This window comes from Scyliorhinus canicula, chromosome 8 (genome assembly GCF_902713615.1).
Source record: "Scyliorhinus canicula chromosome 8, sScyCan1.1, whole genome shotgun sequence".
NCBI classification, from domain to species: domain Eukaryota; kingdom Metazoa; phylum Chordata; class Chondrichthyes; order Carcharhiniformes; family Scyliorhinidae; genus Scyliorhinus; species Scyliorhinus canicula.
Genome location: NC_052153.1, coordinates 168,826,344 through 168,848,656, shown reverse-complemented (window position 1 = coordinate 168,848,656; position 22,313 = coordinate 168,826,344). Strand labels below are relative to the sequence as shown.

Below are 22,313 nucleotides of genomic sequence, written 5' to 3'. Positions count from 1 at the left end.
GGTTAGAACCAGGCCGTCAGGAACTCGGCCAGTTGTCCTCAGGGAATTGCTGCGGGGGCCTCTGTCAATGGCCCCCTACCCACGCCGCGTAGACCGCACGTACGTGATTCACAGCAATTTTCCGGGAACTGGAGAATCTCGGGAGCGGCATCACGCCGGATTTCGGCATCGACGCCCATTCTCCGCCCCCGCGTTAATCACGATTTTGGAGAATCCTGCCCAAAATCCCCAACTATTACCACACTATTTTTCTTGCAGTTATCTCCTCACACATTTGCTCCTCAATTTCCCGCTGACTATTTGCGGTCCACTTTGATCCTATCAAAGTGATCTCTCCCTTCTTATTTTTCAGTTCACTGAGCTAAATCGCTGGCTTTTAAAGCAGACCAAGCAGGCCTGCAGCACAGTTCGATTCCCGTACCAGCCTCCCCGGACAGGCGTCGGAATGTGGCGACTAGGGGCTTTTCACAGTAACTTCATTGAAGCCTACTCGTGACAATAAGTGATTTTTAAATTTAAATTTTTAAATATAAACTTAGTGGGCGAACCCTCGGATATATCCCCTCTCAGTATTGCCATGATATTCTCTCTAATCAAAACGCAATCACGGGCCTAGATTTTAGATCAGGGTTGAGTTAGGCCGTGTCAGCAAGGGGCCCTGGGTGGATGAGTAACAAGCTCATATGTGGAATGTCTGGAAAGATTTTGGCTGGAATTGACACCACTTTAAAAGTTTTGAATGGTCTGGTCCATTTCCAGGTTCCGTGTTTCAGTCGTGTGCCTACCAGCTTAACCTTTCGAGATAGGGTTGATTAACGGGCTGCCTCTACATTTGCTATCCAGTTAGGGCAGTCTGCAGAGATGGGAGTTGATGACCCACTACAATGGTGGCAGCAGCTCTTACTGTGTGACCATTGGGAGTGCTGTTAAGACCCAAGCAACTGAACCAACAGGCAGAGGAAGATTAGAGTCATCATCAGGAATCAGGAAAGCCGCTGAGAACTCAGACCCACGATGATTGGAATTCCACACTCAATGCCAAAGCTGTGAGATGGGAAGACAGCTGCTTTGACATCTCCTGGTAGTAACATTTAATTTCCCTTCATCTGTAACACAGCCTCACTGTGTAGCTAGCTCCCCTTGCTTGTCAACACTCTCCCTTGCAAGAGTTCGAGGCTAAGCCAGATTGTTCACAACCCAATACTTAACACTGAGATGAGTTTCCGACCACCAATCTGTTCTGTCGCTAAGACCGCTTAGTTCCACTTCCGTGACACTGCCTGATTTTGCACCCATATCAGCTCATCTGCTGATGAAAACCTTATTTGGACATTGTTATCTCTGGACTTGGCTATATTCCAACACACTAGCCGTTTAAAAAACAAATTGTGACATAGGCATCTCTGGCTAGGCCAGCATTTTTGTTGTCCATCCCTGATTGCCCTTGAGAAGGTGGTGGTGAGTTGCCTTCTTGAACCACTGCGGTCCATGTGGTGCAGGTACACCCAAAGTACTGCTCGCTGGAGAAAAATCATAGAGACATTTAAAAAGTTATTTTTATTTTATTTGAACGTTTCTCTTCACCAGATGTTAAACTATTGGAAATGGGGGAAATAACTACCTCTGCTAAGGTTAGAGCATCCTTCAACTGAAAGTGGTCAGACAAGGCATCATTCAACACTTTCATGATGATTCTGTTCCTGATCAGCTCGGCTTATAAGCTATCACACCAGGAGCAGATATACAAAAGCATGCCATGCTTAGGCACAGGGCTTCGACTAGCAGAGGGCCCGATGCCAGCTGTCCTGTTGTACTGCTAGACCTGGTGTTGGAACACAGAGTCAGCTCGGCTGAAGAGCACATCAACAGGCCAAATAATTAGCAGGGCATCCAATCAGAGGCTGACTACTCCCTGCATTTGAAGCTGATGCAGCAACTAAAAAGCAAAATCAGACTGATTGGATGCAAACCAAAGAGCGAGAAGGTAAGTAACAGTTGGCACGTAGGTGTTCACGTGTGAGGCCCCGAGGCGAGGGAGTGGCACAATGGCCAGCCACGACGAGGACACAGTGTGGGGAAGCCGAAGGCAGTGCCGGGAGCAGACGGAATGTCCCCACCAGGCCACCAGTAGATACGTGAGGTCCAAAGCCCACAATGAGGACACAGTGTGGGGAATCCAAGGGCAATGATTGGAGCAGAACGGACACCCCGCCCTCGAGGCCAACAGCAGACAAGCGAGGCCCCAAGACCACGATGAGGACACAGTGTAGGCAAGCCGAGGGCGGCGCAGGCAGCAGAGTGGACCTCCCACCCCTCCAGGGCCAGCAGCAAGTGTGTGTGGATGAGGCAGGCTGCCTCAAGGAGCCCAGGCAAACAAGGTGAGAATGGGAGAGTTTGAGGAGTGAGGGATTGGGGGTGGAAGTGTGTGAGAATGTGGGGATGGAGAGTGTGTGAGAGGACTGCGGGGGAGGGAGAGTTTGTGATGGGTTTGAGGGGAGGGAGAGTTTGTGAGGGGTAAATGGGCTGGGGGAAAGTAGAGTGAGTGATATTTGAAATTGGAATCACAGCTTCATACTTAAAAGATGAATCCCATTTTTGCAGAGATAGAACCTGATAAAATCATGGGATTAACTGTGCAAACACCTGGGCTAGATTCTCCGCCGCGCCACTTTTCTGCCCCGACCCACCGGCGAGATTCTCCGTTATGCCAGCCGGTCAATGGGGTTTCCCATTGTGGGGCAGCCCCACGCCGTCGGGAAACCCCCGGGCACCGGCAAAACGGAGAATCACGCCGGCGGAGAATCCCGCCCATGGTATATCAGGCACTTTATTAGCTGCCTAAAATCATTAGCAATGTGTTGCAACACTATTAATCTGGCAGTCAAAATGCAGAAAAATAAAGGCAAGGAAAAAGGATAAAGTTAAGCAAAAAGAGAGTCTGTCATTTTACTTCTAAAAGCTCAAAGTATTGAACAATGCACATTCATCGAAAAGTGTGAGTGAATTATTTGATGACTTGCCGATTTCCGCAGATACCACATCGACAACAAAAGCTGAACAAGTGGACTCGGAAATGACAATGGAGCTAAAGATGTTGCTGATTCTGTTTTAGTGAGGAAAGAAACACACCTTGAAGACATTGTCTTATGGCCAAAATACGTTTCAATGGGTATGATAGACTATTTCGTACAAAATAAACCAGAAAACACAGGTAATAGGGAACATTTGAGAAAATAATTTGAGGTTGGAGGCCGAAAACAGGTTGGAAGTCTTCATCAGTCCCATTTGTTAAGGGTGAAGAGAAATGGAATGACGGAAATTAGAAATTGGTTGTTTTTTTTTGGAAACCTCTAAGGCAGTCCACTGTTATGTTTGCAAATTATTTCCTGATCCAAGTAAAGGGAAACAAACTTTCGTCTTTGGGCACTCTAATGGAAGAAATGTTGGAGGGACCTATGCTGGGACGTTATCATGACTGCAGCTGGTCATGTGCTGGTAGTACTAACCGACCATCGCTCTCAAGACTGGCCTTCAGAAAGTCTCTGGAACAAAGAACAGAATCCTGCCAGGCAAAGCCCCGTGATATTGGACTTGGAGTCCCTGGACTCCACTCATGTGAATTTAGGGCAATAACATAATTTTGTGAGAGGGAGTTAAGTTTTATATTTGAAACCGAATGAGACTCTGCAAAATATACTAACCGGCAACATATGCATCATGTCGATTGGAGTATTTGCTCCTCCTCTGGCTCATTCTGAACAAATCCTAATTGTGATGCTTGAACCTTAAAGAGTTGCAAGGCAATGCTTTTATTCGCTGAACACATCCATGCCGCAGGGATGTCATCGGCTAATTTTTCCACCTCGTTGTTCATTTGCAACTTCCACGTTTGCTCGCCTCAAAACTCACATCGCAACATTAACCATCTTTACCATCATTCTGACAAGAGGTAAGCTTGGATGTCCATGTCCACAATTCTTTGCTCGTGCATGCAGGTCGCTTATTGGTTTGGATTTGGGTTTATTGTCACATGTACCCAGATACAGTGAAAAGCATTGTTCTACATACAGTCCAGACAGAACGTTCTATTCAAGAAAAAACATAGGACATACGATAGATACACAGTGTAAATACATAGACATGGGCATCAGATGAAGCATACGGAGTGTAGTACTACTCAGTAGAGAAGATGCGTGGAGAGATCAGTTCAGTTCATTCAGGAATCTGGTAACAGCAAAGAAGAAGCTGTTTTTGAATCTGTTAGTGCATGTTCTCAGGCTTTTGGATTTCTTGCCTGATGGAAGAAATTGGAAGAGAGAATAATCCGGGTGGGAAGGCAGCAGAACGTGTAGACAGATTCAATGGATGGGAGGCGATTTCGCGTTATGGATTGGGCTGTGTTCGCAACTCTCTGTAGTTTCTTACGGTTTTGGGCGAGCAGTTGCCATACCAGACTGTGATGCAGCCAGATAGGATGCTTTCTATGATGCATCTGTAAGAATTGGTAATAGTCAATGTGGACATGCTGGATTTCCTTAGTTTCCTGAGGTAGTATGTGCTTTCTTGGTCGTAGTGTCGACGTGGGTGGACTAGGACAGATTTTTGGTGGCGTGCACACCTTAGAATTTGAAGCTGTCAACCAACTCCACCTTGGCCCTGTTGATGCAGACAGGGGAGTGTACAATATTTCGCTTCTTGAAATCAATGACCAGCTCTTTAGCTTAGCTGGCATTGAGGGAGAGATTGTTGTCGTTGCACCACTCCACTAGGCTCTCAATCTCCCTCCTATACTCTGACTCATCGTTGTTTGAGACCCGACCTACTACAGTCGTGCCATTAGTAAACTTGGACATGGAGTTGGAGCCAAATTTTGCCACACAATCGTGAGTGTATACAGAATGTAGTAGGGGGCTAAGTACGCAGCCTTGCGGGGCCCCGGTATTGAGGACTATTGTGTTGTTTTTTATCCTTACTAATTGTGGTCTGTGGGTCAGAAAGTCGAGGATCCAGTTGCAGAGGGAGGATCCAAGTCCAAGGTTTTGGAGTTTTGATATGAGCTTGGCTGGGATTCTGATGTTGAAGGTGGAGCTGTAGTCAATGAATAGGAGTCTGATATAGGAGTCCTTGTTGTCAAAATGCTCCAAGGTTGAGTGTAGGGCCCGGGAGATAGCGTCTGCTGCGGACTGGTTGTGGCAGTATGCGAATTGCAGTGGATCAAGGCATTCTGGGAGTGTGGAGTTGATGTGCCTCATGACTAACCTCTCAAAGCACTTCATTACGATCGATGACAAGGCCACCGGATGGTAGTCGTTGAGGCACGCTGTCTGGTTCTTCTTTGGCACTGGTATGATGGTGGGAACCTCAGAACACAGTCATGAGAGGTTGAAGATGTCCATGAACACGCCCGCCAGTTGGTCCACGAATTATCTGAGTGCACGACCAGGGACTCCGTCAGGACACGTTGCTTTCAAGGGTTCAATTTCAAGAAGGCTAATCTGACTTCAGAAGCTGTGATGGTAGGTATGGATTTATCCTACGCTGCTGGGGCAGTTGACAATTGTTTGTTGGTTTCCTGCTCGAAAGAGCATAGAATGCAATGATGTAATCGGGGAGGGGTGCGCTGTTGCGAGAGATTCTACTCGGCTTTGGTTTGTTGTTTAAGCCTTGCCACAGCCAAAGAGAGTCTATTTGTTAGTCTGTGACTCTAGCTTTGTCTGGTATTGTCTCTTAGCATTCCTGGTGGCTTTGTGGACGTTGTACCCAGATTTTTTGGATAGGTCAAGGTCATCTGTCTTGAATGCCTCTGACCTGACCTTCAGCAGTGAGTGAATCTCCCGGTAGAACCATGGTTTCCAGTTGGGGAACGCACCAACTACCTTCTCTGACACGCAATCTTCTATGTACTTGCTGATAAAGTCTGTGATGATGGTGGCATGCTCGTTTAGGTTGGCTGCTAAATTCTTGAATATGGACCAGTCCTCCAAGCAGTTGCATAGGAACTCTTCTGTTGCCTCAGACCAGCACTGCACGACCTTCTTAACCGGATTCTCCCACTTAAGTTTCTGTTTGTATGCCAGGCGAAGGAGCTCCGTGCCACCAGATTACATTCTTGGTATAGTTTATCTAATATAGTGTATATTCTGATTCTGCAGATGTACATAAAACATGAACTTTATTGAAACACACGTATGAACAAACAAATTACAAGCAGGATTAGGCTATTCGGCCACTCAAGCCTGCGCCGCCATTCAATAAGATCTTACACCTTACTGCCGGTTACATTTTCCATAAAGACTTTAACAGGGAGCAAAGCATGTGATGTTGCATTAATCTATTATACTCCATCCTTCAGGCCTGAGACAAATCTCCATGACTGTATGTACACAGTATCTGACTTTACTAAACATTTGAAGGTATGTGAACAATTATTCTTTTTCTCTTGCAGGATGATTGCCGCCTGTGGTTACTATGGGTTATCCCTCAATACTCCCAACATGCATGGCGATCCCTATATCAACTGTTTTATCTCTGCGGCCAGTGAACTACCAGTATATGTGATAGTGTGGTGGTTGATGCACGTTTCACCTCGACGGATCATCATTGCTACCCTGTTCATATTTAGTGGCGGTATTCTGCTTTTCATCGAGTTTGTTCCTTCAAGTAAGAATTTAAATAATGTATTTTATTTTAAATAAAGGTGTTCAATTTTTCTCGAAAAAAATCTTGAGGTCCTTGCAGCCTTCTCATTTGCTCCACCAAGCCTTTCTTGGAAGCCCATGTCCTCAGGTCACCATTATCAAGCTACCGAAAAATATCTAGCTTCTCACTGCATCTCTGCAACTGACTCCTCAGGTCCTCAATGTATCTACTTTTTAAAAATTTGCACAGAATATCAGAAGAACACATCAACGCAATAAACAAGCACAACCCTCCAACCCCTGACACCAGCCCCCCGCCACACCCCATCTACCCCATTTTAACCGCCTTACACCCCCTCCAAAGCCCCCCCTCCCCCCCCTTGCTGGCCTCTCAATTCTCCTTGAGGAAATCGATGAACGGTTTCCACCTCCAAGCGAACCCCTCGACCGACCCCCGCAGAGCGAGGTTAACCTTTTCCAACCTCAGGAATTCTACTCACTCACGCCCCCGTTTCCTGAGTCCCAACAAAATCTGTCTCTGGGCTACCAGAGAGGCAAAGGCCAATATTTCAGCCTCTCTTCCCCCTCCCCCAGACTCCCGGTTCTCCCGACACACCAAATATCGCCACCTCCGCACCCACAATGACCGCCACACCCAGCCCCTCGGACATCATGCCCGAGAACCCCTGCCAGAACCGCCTCAGTCTTGGACACGGCCAGAACATATAGAATTACATAGAATTTACAGTGCAGAAGGAGGCCATTTGGCCCATCGAGTCTGCACCGGCTCTTGGAAAGAGCAGCCTACCCAAGGTCAACACCTCCACCATATCCCCATAACCCAGTAACCCCACCCAACACTAAGGGCAATTTTGGACACTAAGGGCAATTTATCATGGCCAATCCACCTAACCTGCACATCTTTGGACTGTGGGAGGAAACTGGAGCACCCGGAGGAAACCCACGCATACACGGGAGGATGTGCAGACTGCACACAGACAGCGACCCAAGCCAGAATCGAACCTGGGACCCTGGAGCTGTGAAGCGATTGTGCTATCCACAATGCTACCGTGCTGCCACATATGAACATGACTCGCGGGCCCCCCGCACAGTACTCGCACCTATAAGACCATAAGACATAGGAGCAGAATTAGGCCACTCGGCCCATCAAGTCTGCTCCGCCATTCAATCATGGCTGATACTTTTCTCATCCCCATTCTCCAGCCTTCTCCCCATAACCCCTGATCCCCTTATTAATCAAGAACCTATCTATCTCTGTCTTTAAAACACTCAGTGATTTGGCCTCCACAGCTTTCTGCGGCAAAGTGTTCCACAGATTCACCACCCTCTGGCTGAAGAAATTCCTCCTCATCTCTGTTTTAAAGGATCGTCCCTTTAGTCTGAGATTGTACCCTCTGCTTCTAGATTTTCCTACAAGAGAGAAACATTCTCTCCACGTCACTCTATCCAGGCCACGCAGTATCTTGTAAGTTTCAATAAGATCCCCCACATCCTTCTGAACTCCAACGAATACAGACCCAGAGTCCTCACCCGTTCCTCATACGACAAGCTCGTCAATCCAGGGATAATTCTTGTGAACCTCCTCTGGACCCTTTCCAAGGCCAGCACATCCTTCCTTAGATATGGGGTCCAAAACTGCTCACAATACTCCAATAGGATCTGACCAGAGCCTTATACAGCCTCAGAAGTGCATCCCTGGTCTTGTATTCTAGCCATCTCGACATGAACGCTTCCTGGAACGCTTTACCAGCGGAGGTGGTAGAGGCGGGCATGATAGCATCATTTAAGAAGCATCTAGACAGGTATATGAATGGGCGGGAACAGAGGGAAGTAGACCTTGGAAAATAGGATACAGGTTTAGATAAAGGATCTGGATCGGCGCAGGCTGGGAGGGCCGAAGGGCCTGTTCCTGTGCTGTAATTTTCTTTGTTCTTTGTATGAATGCTAGCATTGCATTTGCCTTCCTAACTGCCAACTGAACTTGACGTCAATCTTAGGAGAATCGTGAACAAAGACTCCCAAGTCCCTTTGAGCTTCTGATTTCCTAAGCATCTTACCATTTCGAAAATAGTCTATGCCTCAATTTCTCCTTCCAAAGAGAATAACCTCACACTTTTCCACATTGTATTCCATCTGCCATTTCTTTGCCCACTTCTAAAATCTTACCAATGACCCAAGTCAGGCTAACCGGCCTATAATTTCCAATCTTCTGCCTCCCTCCCTTCTCTTAAACAGGGATGTTACATTCACCACTTTCCAGTCCTCTGGGACCCTATCCACTAACCCTGCAAAGAACACAGCATTAACAAGCTGGCCTTCACTTGCCCTTAATTGGTATGAGATGAGAATATTGCCACTGTCCAGGAGGAAATCCTGTCTCATAAATCTACAGGGAAATGGGAGGCTGGCAGCTCTGCAGTACCAGTGCTGCCACCCATGAGCGAAGGCCACTCCCAATAGTGCAGGAGGCCCAAGAGGAACAGCAAGAGCCCAAAGTCTCCGATATCGCCAGGTCCAGTCCGGCAGGCCGTGGCAAGGGTGCATGAGGGCTTCATGTTGGGCAGGGACAGGTAGGAGAGTGGACATGGTGAGAGAAAACATTATGAGCTGGGCCTTTGATTCCCGGAGCCCTGAAAAAAGGCCAAATCACCCTCCCTCCCCCAATTTGCTACTGGCCAGCAACCCACAGGCACAAATTTGCCAGGTTGCACATGCGATGCAATCCTCTACCATTGCCTGTTAAATCTGAGCAGAGGTGGGACAAGGCCCTTAAGTAAGCATTAATTATCCAGTTAAGGGTTTCCATTGACGCACAGGTGGCCAACCCAACTGACGCCTCCCCGACTATTCGTAATATTGCAGTGGGGCAGGCAGCCCGTACAAGAACCCTAACAATGGCACACTGCCTTATTTTAGGCTCGACCAAGATATATCAGATTTAGATTTATTGTCATGTGTATGAAGATGCAGTGAAAAGTATTTTTCTGCGTACAGTCCAGGCAGATCATTCCACACACGAATAACATAGGACATACGATAAATACACAATGCAAATATAAATACCTGGCTGAAGAAATGGTGTGAGGGGAAAGTTTCAGGATGCTGAGGCATTGGGACTGGTTCTGGGGAAGGTGGGGCTTGAACAAACTGCACGGGTTACACCAAGGCAGGACCAGGACTGATGTCCTTGGGGGGCTTTACTTGCTAGAGCGGTTGGGGAGGGTTTAAACTCAGGGGTACTCTTAAGGTTTTGTACCTGAATGCTCGTAGCATTCAAAATAAAATTTATGGTGTAAAGGGGTATGATATAGTTGGGATTACAGCGACATGGCTGTCAGGTGACCAAGGATGGGAACTAAACAATGAGGGCGATTCAGTTTTTAGGAAGGACACACAGAAAGGAAAAGGTGATGGAGTTGTATTGTTGTTAAAGAAAAATATTGATACAATATTGAGGAAAGATATTAGCACAGGCAATGTGGAATCTGTATGGTGGAGTTAAGAAACACCACGGGGCAAAAAACATTCGTAGGGGTGGTATACAGACCACCAAACTGCAGTGATAATGGAGGGAATAGCATTAGACAGGAGATCAGAGATGCATATGGTAAAGCAACATCTGTGAATATGCATATAGATTGGGTGAGTCAAATTAGACACAGAGGAGGAATTTTTGGAGTGTGTATGGCCAAATGCATTGAGGATCCAACAAAGGAACAGGCCATCTTGGACTGAATGTCATACAATGAAAAAGGATTAGTTAGCAACCTAGTTGTGAGAGAACCCTTGGGGATGAGTGACCATAATATGATGGAATTCTTTATGATGCTGAATAGTGAGGTAGTTGATTCTAAGACTAGGGTCCTGAATTTCAATAAAGGTGACTATGATGGTATGAGGCATGAGTTGGCTATGATGGACTGGGAAACATTACTGAAAGGAAGGACAGTGGGCAGGCAATGGCAGTCATTCAAGGAACGAATGGGTCAACTCCAAAAGTTATTTATTCCTATTTGGTGCAAGAGTAGAAAGGCAACTGTGGCCAATCCATGGCTTACAGGGGAAATTAGAAATAGTGTTAGATTCAAGGAAGGGGCATACAAGTTAGCAAGAAAAAGAAATAGACCTGAGAATTGGGAACAGTTTAAAATTCAGCAAAGGCAGACCCCCAAGGAATTGATTAAGAAGGGGAAAATACAATATGAAAGTAAACTAGTGGGGTTCATAAAAACTGACTGTAAAAGTTTCTTTAGATATTTAAAGAGAAAAAGGTTGACACAAACAAAGAAATGGCTAAGGAACTAAATTTGTACTTTGTTACTGTCTTCAAAAAAGAAGACAAGAATAATGTCCCGAAGTTTTTAACTTGAGTGGTGGATCTGTGGAATTCTACTGCAAAAAGTAGTTGATGTGAAAACATTGTCTAGATATAGATTTTGGGGCTAACGGGATCAAGGGATATGAGGAAGGCGGGATCTAGGTATTGAACCTGATGATCAATCATGATGAATGGCGGAGCAGGCTCGAAGGGCTGAATGGCCTCCTTCAGTCTCTATTTTCTAACTTGCTCATCCTCGCCACTGTCATGTGGACCCTATGGACCACTTTAAACTGGATGAAGCTTAACCTCGCACACGACGAGGACGCATTCACCCTCCAGAAGGCCTCAGCCCCTGTCCCGGACCTCACAACCCGTCCCAGCTCCTCCTCCCATGTAACACCCGCCGCCAGGGCGCCCTCCCTCGCCCTCTCCATCAGTTCCTTGTAAATATCCGACACCTTCCCCTCCCCAATTTCGTCCTCCGACAAGTTTATCCTGCAACACCGGAGGCGGCAGCCCCGGGAAGGACGGTACTTCTCTCCTCATAAAATCCTGAACCTGAGGTACCTAAAACCATTCCCCTTGGGCAACATACAATTCCTCCAACTCCTCCAACCCTGAACATTTGCCCCCTATAAACAAGTCCCTGAAGTACTAGAAGGAAGTGCAGGTTAGGTGGATTGGCCATGCTAAATTGCCCTTAGTTCCAAAAAAAAAGATCAGGTGGGGTTACGGGGACGGGGTGGAGGTATGGGGAAAGGTAGGGTACTCCTTCCCAGGGCTGGTGCAGACACGATAACCCGAATGACCTCCTTCAGCACTGTAAATTCTACAATCACAATATTTGCCACTCAGTAATTTATATTCCGCAAACCGGCCAAATTTCCCCAAGTGCTCCATAATCCCCCCCAATGTTTTATTTTATCATGCACTTTCAAGTACTCCGCGATCTAATCTTTAACAATGAACTCTAACATCTTACCAATGACCGAAGTCAGGCACACGGGCCTATAATCTCCCGTCTTCTGCCTCCCTCCCTTCTTAAACAGCAGTGTTACATTATCCACTTTCCAGGCCTCTGGGATCCTCCCTGCCTCCAGTGATTCCTGAAAGATCACCATCAATGCCTCCACAATCTTCTCAGCTAGCCCTTTTAGAACCCTGCGACCTCTATGCGACTCCCCAGATGCTCACTGTATCTCCGTATCTGACTCCCCAGGTCCTCATTGTACCGCTATGCGACTCCCCAGATCCTCACTGTACTTCTGTATCTGACTCCCTAGGTCCCCACTGTATCTCTGTATCTGACTCACCAGGTCCTCACTGTATCTCTGTATCAGACTCCCCAGGTCCTCACTGTATCTCTGTATCTGACTCACCAGGTCCTCACTGTATCTCTGTATCTGACTCCCTAGGTCCTCACTGTATCTCTGTATCAGACTCCCCAGGTCCTCACTGTATCTCTGTATCTGACTCCCCAGGTCCTCACTGTATCTCTGTATCTGACTCCCTGGGTCCACACTGTATCTCTGTATCTGACTCCCCAGGTTCTCACTGTACCTCTATACGACTCCCCAGATTCTCACTGTATCTCCGCATCTGACTCCCCAGGTCCACACTGTATCTCTATGCGACTCCCCAGATCCTCGCTGCATCTCTGATCCTGGCAACCCAGGTCCTTACTGTATCTCTGTATCTGACTCCCCAGATCCTCACTGTATCTGTATCTGACTCCCCAGGTCCTCACTGTATCTCTGTATCTGACTCCCTAGGTCCCCACTGTATCTCTGTATCTGACTCCCCAGGTTCTCACTGTACCTCTATACGACTCCCCAGATTCTCACTGTATCTCCGTATCTGACTCCCCAGGTCCACACTGTATCTCTATGCAACTCCCCAGATCCTCGCTGCATCTCTGATCCTGGCTCCCCAGGTCCTTACTGTCTCTCTGTATCTGACTCCCCAGGTCCTCACTGTATCTGTATCTGACTCCCCAGGTCTTCACTGTAACTCTGTATCTGACTCCCTAGGTCCACACTGTATCTCTATGCGACTCCCCAGATCCTCGCTGCATCTCTGATCCTGGCTCCCCAGGTCCTTACTGTATCTCTGCATCTGACTCCCCAGGTCCTCACTGTATCTGTATCTGACTCCCCAGGTCCTCACTGTATCTCTGTATCTGACTCCCTAGGTCCCCACTGTATATCTATATCTGACTCACCAGGTCCTCACTGTATCTCTGTATCTGACTCCCTAGGTCCACACTGTATCTCTGTATCTGACTCCCCAGGTTCTCACTGTACCTCTATACGACTCCCCAGATTCTCACTGTATCTCCGTATCTGACTCCCCAGGTCCACACTGTATCTCTATGCGAATCCCCAGATCCTCGCTGCATCTCTGATCCTGGCTCCCCAGGTCCTTACTGTCTCTCTGTATCTGACTCCCCAGGTCCTCACTGTATCTGTATCTGACTCCCCAGGTCCTCACTGTATCTCTGTATCTGACTCCCCAGATCTTTGCTGTATCTGACTCCCCAGGTCCTCACTGTATTTCTGTGTCTGACTCCCCAGGTCCTCACTGTATCTCTGTATCTGACTCCCCAGGTCCTCACTGTATCTCAGTATCTGACTCCCCAGGTCCTTACTGTGTCTCTTTTTCTGACTCCCAGGTCCCCACTGTATCTCTACATCTGACTTCCTAGATCCTCGCTGTATCTCTGTATCTGACTCCCCAGGTCCCCACTGTCTTTCTGTGTCTGACTCACCAGGTCCTGAGTGTATCTCTGCATCTGATGCCCCAGGTCCTCACTGTATCTCTGTATCTGACTCACCAGGTCCTCACTGTATATCAATATCTGACTCCCCAGATCCTCACTCTATCTCTGTATCTGACTCCCTAGTTCCTCGCTGTTTCTCAGTATCTCACTCTCGAGTTCCTCACTGTGTATCTATATCTGACTCCCCAGGTCCTCACTGTATATCTATATCTGACTCCCCAGGTCCCCACTGTATCTCTGCATCAGACATCCCAGATCTTCACTGTATCTGTGTATCTGACTATCCAGATCCTCATTGTATCTCTGTCTCTGATACCCCAGGTCCTCACTGTATCTCTATATCTGAATCCCATGGCACTCACTGTATCTCTGTATCTGACTCCCAAGGTTATCCCTGTATCTCTATATCTGAATCCCAAGGTCCTCACTGTATCTCTGTATCTGACTCCTCAGTTCCTCCCTGTATCTATATCTGACCCCCCAGTTCAACCCTGTATCTCTGTATCTGACTTCCCAGTTCCTTACTGTATCTCCATCTGACTCCCCAGATCCTCACTGTATCTCTGTATTTGACTCCCCAGGCTCTCACTGTATCTCTGTGACTGACTCCCCAGTTCCCAACTGTATATCTGTGTCTGACTCGCCAGTTCCCAAATGTATCTCTGTATTTGACTCCATAGGTCCTCACTGTGTAACTATATCTGACTCCCCAGGTCCTCACTGTATATCTATATCTGACTCCCCAGGTCCTCACTGTATCTCTGTATCTGACTCCCCAGGTCCTCACTGTATCTCAGTATCTGACTCCCCAGGTCCTTACTGTATCTCTTTTTCTGACTCCCAGGTCCCCACTGTATCTCTACATCTGACTTCCTAGATCCTCGCTGTATCTCTGTATCTGACTCCCCAGGTCCCCACTGTCTTTCTGTGTCTGACTCACCAGGTCCTGAGTGTATCTCTGCATCTGATGCCCCAGGTCCTCACTGTATCTCTGTATCTGACTCACCAGGTCCTCACTGTATATCAATATCTGACTCCCCAGATCCTCACTCTATCTCTGTATCTGACTCCCTAGTTCCTCGCTGTTTCTCAGTATCTCACTCTCGAGTTCCTCACTGTGTATCTATATCTGACTCCCCAGGTCCTCACTGTATATCTATATCTGACTCCCCAGGTCCCCACTGTATCTCTGCATCAGACATCCCAGATCTTCACTGTATCTGTGTATCTGACTATCCAGATCCTCATTGTATCTCTGTCTCTGATACCCCAGGTCCTCACTGTATCTCTATATCTGAATCCCATGGCACTCACTGTATCTCTGTATCTGACTCCCAAGGTTATCCCTGTATCTCTATATCTGAATCCCAAGGTCCTCACTGTATCTCTGTATCTGACTCCTCAGTTCCTCCCTGTATCTATATCTGACCCCCCAGTTCAACCCTGTATCTCTGTATCTGACTTCCCAGTTCCTTACTGTATCTCCATCTGACTCCCCAGATCCTCACTGTATCTCTGTATTTGACTCCCCAGGCTCTCACTGTATCTCTGTGACTGACTCCCCAGTTCCCAACTGTATATCTGTGTCTGACTCGCCAGTTCCCAAATGTATCTCTGTATTTGACTCCATAGGTCCTCACTGTGTAACTATATCTGACTCCCCAGGTCCTCACTGTATATCTATATCTGACTCCCCAGGTCCTCACTGTATCTCTGTATCTGACTCCCCAGGTCCTCACTGTATCTCAGTATCTGACTCCCCAGGTCCTTACTGTATCTCTTTTTCTGACTCCCAGGTCCCCACTGTATCTCTACATCTGACTTCCTAGATCCTCGCTGTATCTCTGTATCTGACTCCCCAGGTCCCCACTGTCTTTCTGTGTCTGACTCACCAGGTCCTGAGTGTATCTCTGCATCTGATGCCCCAGGTCCTCACTGTATCTCTGTATCTGACTCACCAGGTCCTCACTGTATATCAATATCTGACTCCCCAGATCCTCACTCTATCTCTGTATCTGACTCCCTAGTTCCTCGCTGTTTCTCAGTATCTCACTCTCGAGTTCCTCACTGTGTATCTATATCTGACTCCCCAGGTCCTCACTGTATATCTATATCTGACTCCCCAGGTCCCCACTGTATCTCTGCATCAGACATCCCAGATCTTCACTGTATCTGTGTATCTGACTATCCAGATCCTCATTGTATCTCTGTATCTGACTCCCCAGGTCTTCACTGTATCTCTGTATCTGACTCCCCAGGTTCCCACTATATCTCTGTATCTGACTCCCCAGGTCCTCAATGTATCTCTGTATCTGACTCCCCAGGTCCTCTGTATCTCTGTATCTGACTCCCCAGGTCTTCACTGTATCTCCATCTGACTTTCTAAGTCCTCGCAGTACCTTTTTAGATCTTATCTGTACTTCAAATAATATAAATGATTTATCCTAAAAATATATACAAAGAGGTGCTTGTTGAAGGGAGATCTTGTAGTCTATGTATTGGTATTTAAAATAACAGGATACAGGTCACACCAAAACAGGCCAGCAGTCTGCAGTATATTCTTAAAGGGGTAGAAATTACATGCTAAATTTAACTCAGAATAAATATAATCAAGATGACTGTTAGCAAGAATTTAGGGCAGAACTAATTTCCCCAGATTTAAAGGAAGGAAATGCTACTCTCTATTGATGAACACTAACTATTGATTAATTTGATTTCTACAGCTCTTCAGATTGTGATCACTCTATTGATGATTATTGGTAAATCTGGCACAACAGCAGCCTACACTATAATCTACATTTTTTCATCGGAGTTGTATCCAACTGTGGTGAGGAATATGGGGCTTGGAGCATGTTCGATGGCATCTAGAATTGGCAGCATAATCTCCCCATATTTTGCATTTCTGGGTAAGTGAAAAATTCAAGACGCCTGAGAATATTGCAAACAGTTTAGTAATTATTTTTATTAATCACTTTAGGTTCAAGGCCGAATTAATAGTTTAATTTAAGAGAATTAATTAGTTCAAGTGAAACTAGGAAATATATAACAGGAAATGGAGTCGAAGGATGTGCTTATAGAGTGATATGACATAAGGCAGCGATGGGCAACCTCAGCTATTGACTGGGCCGTATGAATGGCCCTCCTTCATCTCAGTGGGCTGCAAGATCAAAATCTCGCATTTTGATTAATGTGGTCCTATGAATAAGATTGAATACACACCAAATATTTAATAATGCGTTATAGTGCGTGATTTAACGGAAACATTTATAAATGTCACTTTTGGCGCGATTGGCAGGGTGTTACTCCATGGTCGTGTTGGCGAGATCGTGGCCTGCATTTAACGGCACTTAGTGCTGAAAATGAGCCCCCAAGAATGTCTCGTCATTACTGGCTGTCTCGCCGACTGATTCGCCAAACTTGTGGAAAGGCGTCCTGTGGAGCTGCTTTTAAACGTTCCCTCAGCACTCACTGAGTCAGGTACAGTGAGGACCTTGGGATTCAGAAAATGAGATACAGCACTCACTCCCAGTCAACACACACCTACTCCTCGCTTTGGGGATGTCGACCTGATCACACTTCTGGATGTCATTGATGCGAGATGGGACATCCTGTTGCCTTGAGGGTCACCGATACTGCCTGGGAGTGTGTGGCAGCCAGTGCAGGCTGGATGCCCTGCGCCCAATGTCAGAAGGACATCAACGACCTCCACCAAGTTGCGAGGGTAAGTTATCACTTCTCTCCTGGAATCAGTTCCGCCAGCTACCCCTTAAATTAGCAACCTTCCCCCAAATCGGGGGGAATCACTGCTGACACATCGCAACCTCTTCACATCTGGGCCAGGATTCTCCGAACCCCCGCCGGGTCGGAGAATTGCCCGGGGCCGATGTCAATCCAACCCCGCCGTGTCCCGAATTCTCCGCCCCCGAGATTCGGCAGGGGGTGGGAATCGCGCTGCGCCGGTCGGCGGACCCCCCGCGCTGGTCGGCGGGCCCCCATGGCAATTCTCCGGCCCGCGATGGGCCGAAGTCCCGCCGCTGACAGACCTCTCCCGCCGGCGTGGATTAAACCACCTACCTGACCGACGGGATTGATGGCGCAGATGGGCTCCGGGGTCCTGGGGGGAGGGGGGCGATCTGACCCCGGGGGGTGCTCCCACGGTGGCCTGGCCCACGATCTGGGCCCACCTGTGCCGTGGGTGCACTCTTTTTCTTCCGCCTTCACCATGATCTCCACCATGGCAGAGGCGGGAGAGAGGCGGGTATGACGTCAGCAGCCGCTGACGCTCCGGCACACGCGCGGACTTATGCCGGCCGGCGAAGTCCTTTCGGCCCCGGCTGGCATGACGCCAAAGGCCGTTCACGCCAGCCGGCGAAGTGGGAACCACTCCGGTGCGGGCCTAGCCCTTCAATGTGAGGGCTTGGCCCCTAAAGGTGCGGAGCACCTTTGGGGCGGCCCGACGCCGGAGTGGTTCACACCACTCCAACACGCCAGGACCCCCCAACCCGCCGGGTAGGGGAGAATCCCGGCCCTGATCTCTATGCTTGTTTCTCAGCATCCCCGAGCACCCACCAGCACAACCCCTTCATGTCCCTTTACGGTGTCCATACATGCCACCTGCTACAGACATCAATGATCAATCAAGCGGTCTGGGTTACTGTCTGTGTGGAATCTGCACGTTCGCCCCGTGTCTGTGTGGGTTTCCTCCCACAAGTCCCAAAAGACGTGCTGTTAGGTGAATTGGACATTCTGAATTCTCCCTCAGTGTACCCGAACAGGTGCCAGAATGTGGCAACTAGGGGCTTTTCACAGTAACTTCATTGCAGTATTAATGTAAGCCTACTTGTGACAATAAAGATTATTACAAGCACACGGCTGTCACCATGATAAAACATTAATTGGTCCACTTAACGAGGCCCAAAGGGATTCATGCTACAAATCATGGTTCCCCGGCTGATTCACCCAGGACCACGCTCGCCAGCACAGAAGGCGTAGAAGCTCCGGGCGGCGGTGACCTTGATGGCCACCGGGAGCAGGTACCTCCTCCTCCACGTGGTGCCAAGTCCGCAAGAAAATGGCATGGGTGTCACACTGTCCCCTTGTTGGTGCAGAGCCTCCTGCAGCACACGCTGTCCGTCGACTGTTCGAAGGACCAGCAACAGCGTCGACAGAGACACGAGACGGCGGGTCCTCAGCGTGTAGGGCGGGGCCCATTAGGCCAGGGAGAGACCCAGAGGGGGAGGCCCGTGACGGCCTAACCTTTTTGGTCACTAAGAACAATTTAGAATGGCCAATCCACCAAACCTGCACATCTTTGGACTGTGCGAGGAAACCGGAGCACCCGGAGGAAACCCACACAGACATGTGGAGAACGTGCAGACTCCACAGAGACAGTGACCCAGCGGGGAATCGAACCTGGGACCCTGGTGCTATGAAGCCACAGTGTTATCCACTTGTGCTACGTGCTGCTCCTAAAGAGGAAGATCATGTGGAGCATAAGCACAAGGATGGATCTGCTTTGCTGAATTGGGCTGTAAAGATCTAGGTAGACAATATGGCCTGGAAAGGAATGTATACCGTATAGAATAAGCAAGTATAGAAGAAGGAAATGGTATTCATCTATCAAACAACGAGAGAAGCAATGGGGGGGGGGGGGGGGGGGGCTGGGTGGTCCTGGGGTGGGAGACACTGCTGATTGTCAGTTTCACACCCTCTCCCAAAATAAGGCTTTTCCTTCCACAGACCATGTACACTTTACCCAGGGCTCTGCATCATAACGAATTCTTCATCAGTGTGGCAAGAAGTGCTTTTGCATGGCATCTGTTGTACCTATTCAATACTCCCAAGTAATAAACCACTAGGTTTAGTTGAACAGCAAACCATACTAGAAGGAATTGTAGATTTGAAATAAAATGAGAACATTGTAACTCCAATTCTCTGACTTTGCATAAAGTTTCTTCCAAACACTAGCCACATTTGAGGCTTGTCAGGACATGTTTATACTGTAACTTTAGCGTCCCTTTGAAGTCAGTTTACTGATCAAGTTGCACGTATATCTCCAAAATCAGGGCCTGATTGGAATCTGGCAGAAACACCATGACACTCCTTCAAGGAGACAACCTCACTGCTTGGCTTCATAGTACAGCTCCAGTGTGCTTACAAGGTTGGTTTAAAAAGCCTAGCTGGACGAGTCTTCATTAAATGTACTGAGTGCAGGCATTCTCACATGCGAACTTGCCACAGTTAAGATCCCAGAGTGGAGCCCTATTCATATGTTGAAGCAGATGTTCACAGAGGCCACAGCTGGATCTGACGGTTCAAACTGCAGCCAGGCTTATAACCAAGTTGCTGGTGGGTGAAAATGGATAACAGTCGCAACATACCTGAAATCTGTACCTACAGTGGCACTTATTTTCAACCATATCTTTTTAACATTACAAATCAAATTCCCCACATATAGCTCAGGATTTCAAAGACCTACAGGATGTCACCACTCAAATTAAATGAAATGCTCTTTTTTTTAAAGTCTTCTTGATTTAGGAATGACCTTTGTCCCTCTTCTCTGCAATGGAACGGTGTGCTTACCAAATCAAGGTACCCCAAACATGCACTGATGCACTATCAATTACGACGAGACGAGAGTAGAATGTAATTGAGGCTTTATTACACAGAGATGTGTAGCCTCCTACAGCAGCTGGCGAAATGGCTGTTGTATGGAGAGCACAAACATTTATACTCTGCCTACTGGGCGGAGCCAGCAGGCAGGGATCTACCCCCGTACCTGTAGTACAGGGGCCTTACCGTAAAACCCATATATACAAAATAATACATCAGCGGTGACTAGCACATTCACCCCCTGTTAAAAATGAGTCCAGCGAGGGTGGTAGAAAACTATATACATACAGATTGCTTTTAAAAATTACAGAGAAGGTTACAAATTGAGACGGTCCGGTGCCTTGATCTGTCATCGAGAGCGCCGCAGTGCTGGCGTTGGCTTGGTCTTTGGTGACTCCGAGAGCATGTCGAAATCCTCTTCATCCCCGGGTGGGAGCAAGGGGAGGACGGATTGTCCTGGAACGGGGACTGCGGTGGGGTGCGCCGGGGGAAGGGAGGGTGGCGCCAGGGCAGAGGGGGTTGTGTGGGGATGTTGAGGTGAGATGCGGTGTGGAGAAATTTGACAAGGTTGGTGTCGTGGTCCTGCTGGTCGTGGCCGCAGATGGTGACATTGTCTAAGTACAGAAACGTGGCCCGCAGTCCGTACCGGTCAACCATTCGGTCCATTTCTCTTTGAAATACCGAGACCCCGTTAGTGACGCCGAAGGGAACCCTAAGAAATTGATAGAGGCGACCGTCCGCCTCGAAGGCAGTGTAGGGACGGTCCGATTTGCGGATGGGGAGCTGGTGGTATGCGGATTTAAGGTCAATCGTTGAGAAGACCCGGTACTGTGCAATCTGATTGACCATATCAGATATGCGAGGGAGGGGGTACGCGTCGAGCTGCGTGTACCAATTGATGGTCTGGCTGTAGTCCACGACCATCCTGTGTTTCTCCCCAGTTTTAACCACCACCACTTGGCCTCTCCAGGGGCTGTTGCTGGCCTCGATAATACCCTCCTGAAGCAGCCGCTGGACTTCAGACCTGATGAAGGTCTTGTCCTGGGTGCTGTACCGTCTGCACCTGGTGGCGATGGGCTTGCAATCTGCAATCAGAATGGCAAAGAGGGAGGGAGGGTCAACCTTGAGGGTCGTGAGGCCGCAAATGGTGAGTGGGGGTAGGGGCCCGCCGAATTTGAGGGTGAGACTCTGGAGGTTACATTGGAAATCCAGGCCCAGTAATAGTGTAGCACAGAGGTTGGGGAGAACGTACAGGCGGAAACCGCTGAATTCAACGCCTTGTACGGTGAGGTTGACCATACAGAAACCCCGGATCGGGACAGAGTGGGATCCGGAAGCCAGGGAGATCCGCTGGTTGGCGGGATGGACCGCGAGGGAGCAGCGCCTTACCGTGCCCGGGTGGATGAAGCTATCGGTGCTCCTGGAGTCCAGTTGGCAGGAGGTCGTGTGGCCGTTGATGAGCACCGTCGTCAAAGCGGTAGCCAGGTTTTGAGGACGGGACTGGTCCAGCGTCATGGAGGTGAGCAGCTGGCGATCGTCCGAGGAGTCCAACGAGGAGCGGCAGCGACCCGGGTCCCGCGGTACAGTCCAGAGGGGAGGACAAAATGGCGACGTCCGAAGTACCTGTGGGGAAGAAGATGGCGGAGCCCATGGTGCGCACGTTGTGGGGGCGGCGCAAGATGGCGGCCCCCATGGGCCGCACGTGGACCGGGGGGGCGATGGCGGCCCCTACTGTTCGCACGTGGCCCCGGGAGTAGCAGCGGGACCCCCAGAGTGCGCGGTGTGGCAAGCAACGCAGGCATATTGTGCGGGAGCAGCCCCAGTCGGGAGGGTCGGTTGCGGGGTCCACAAGGGGTAGGATGGGTGGGCCGCGCAGCAAGCGGGGTAGGACTGTACATTACAAGATGCGACCGTCATGGAGAGCGCTAAAGTTTTTGTCGCC

At 48.6% G+C, this 22,313-nt stretch overlaps 1 pseudogene; it reads left to right on the top strand.

Annotated features, from left to right (window-relative positions):
- LOC119970686 overlaps nucleotides 1-22,313 on the top strand; it is a 216,920-nt pseudogene that overhangs the window by 95,705 nt on the left and 98,902 nt on the right.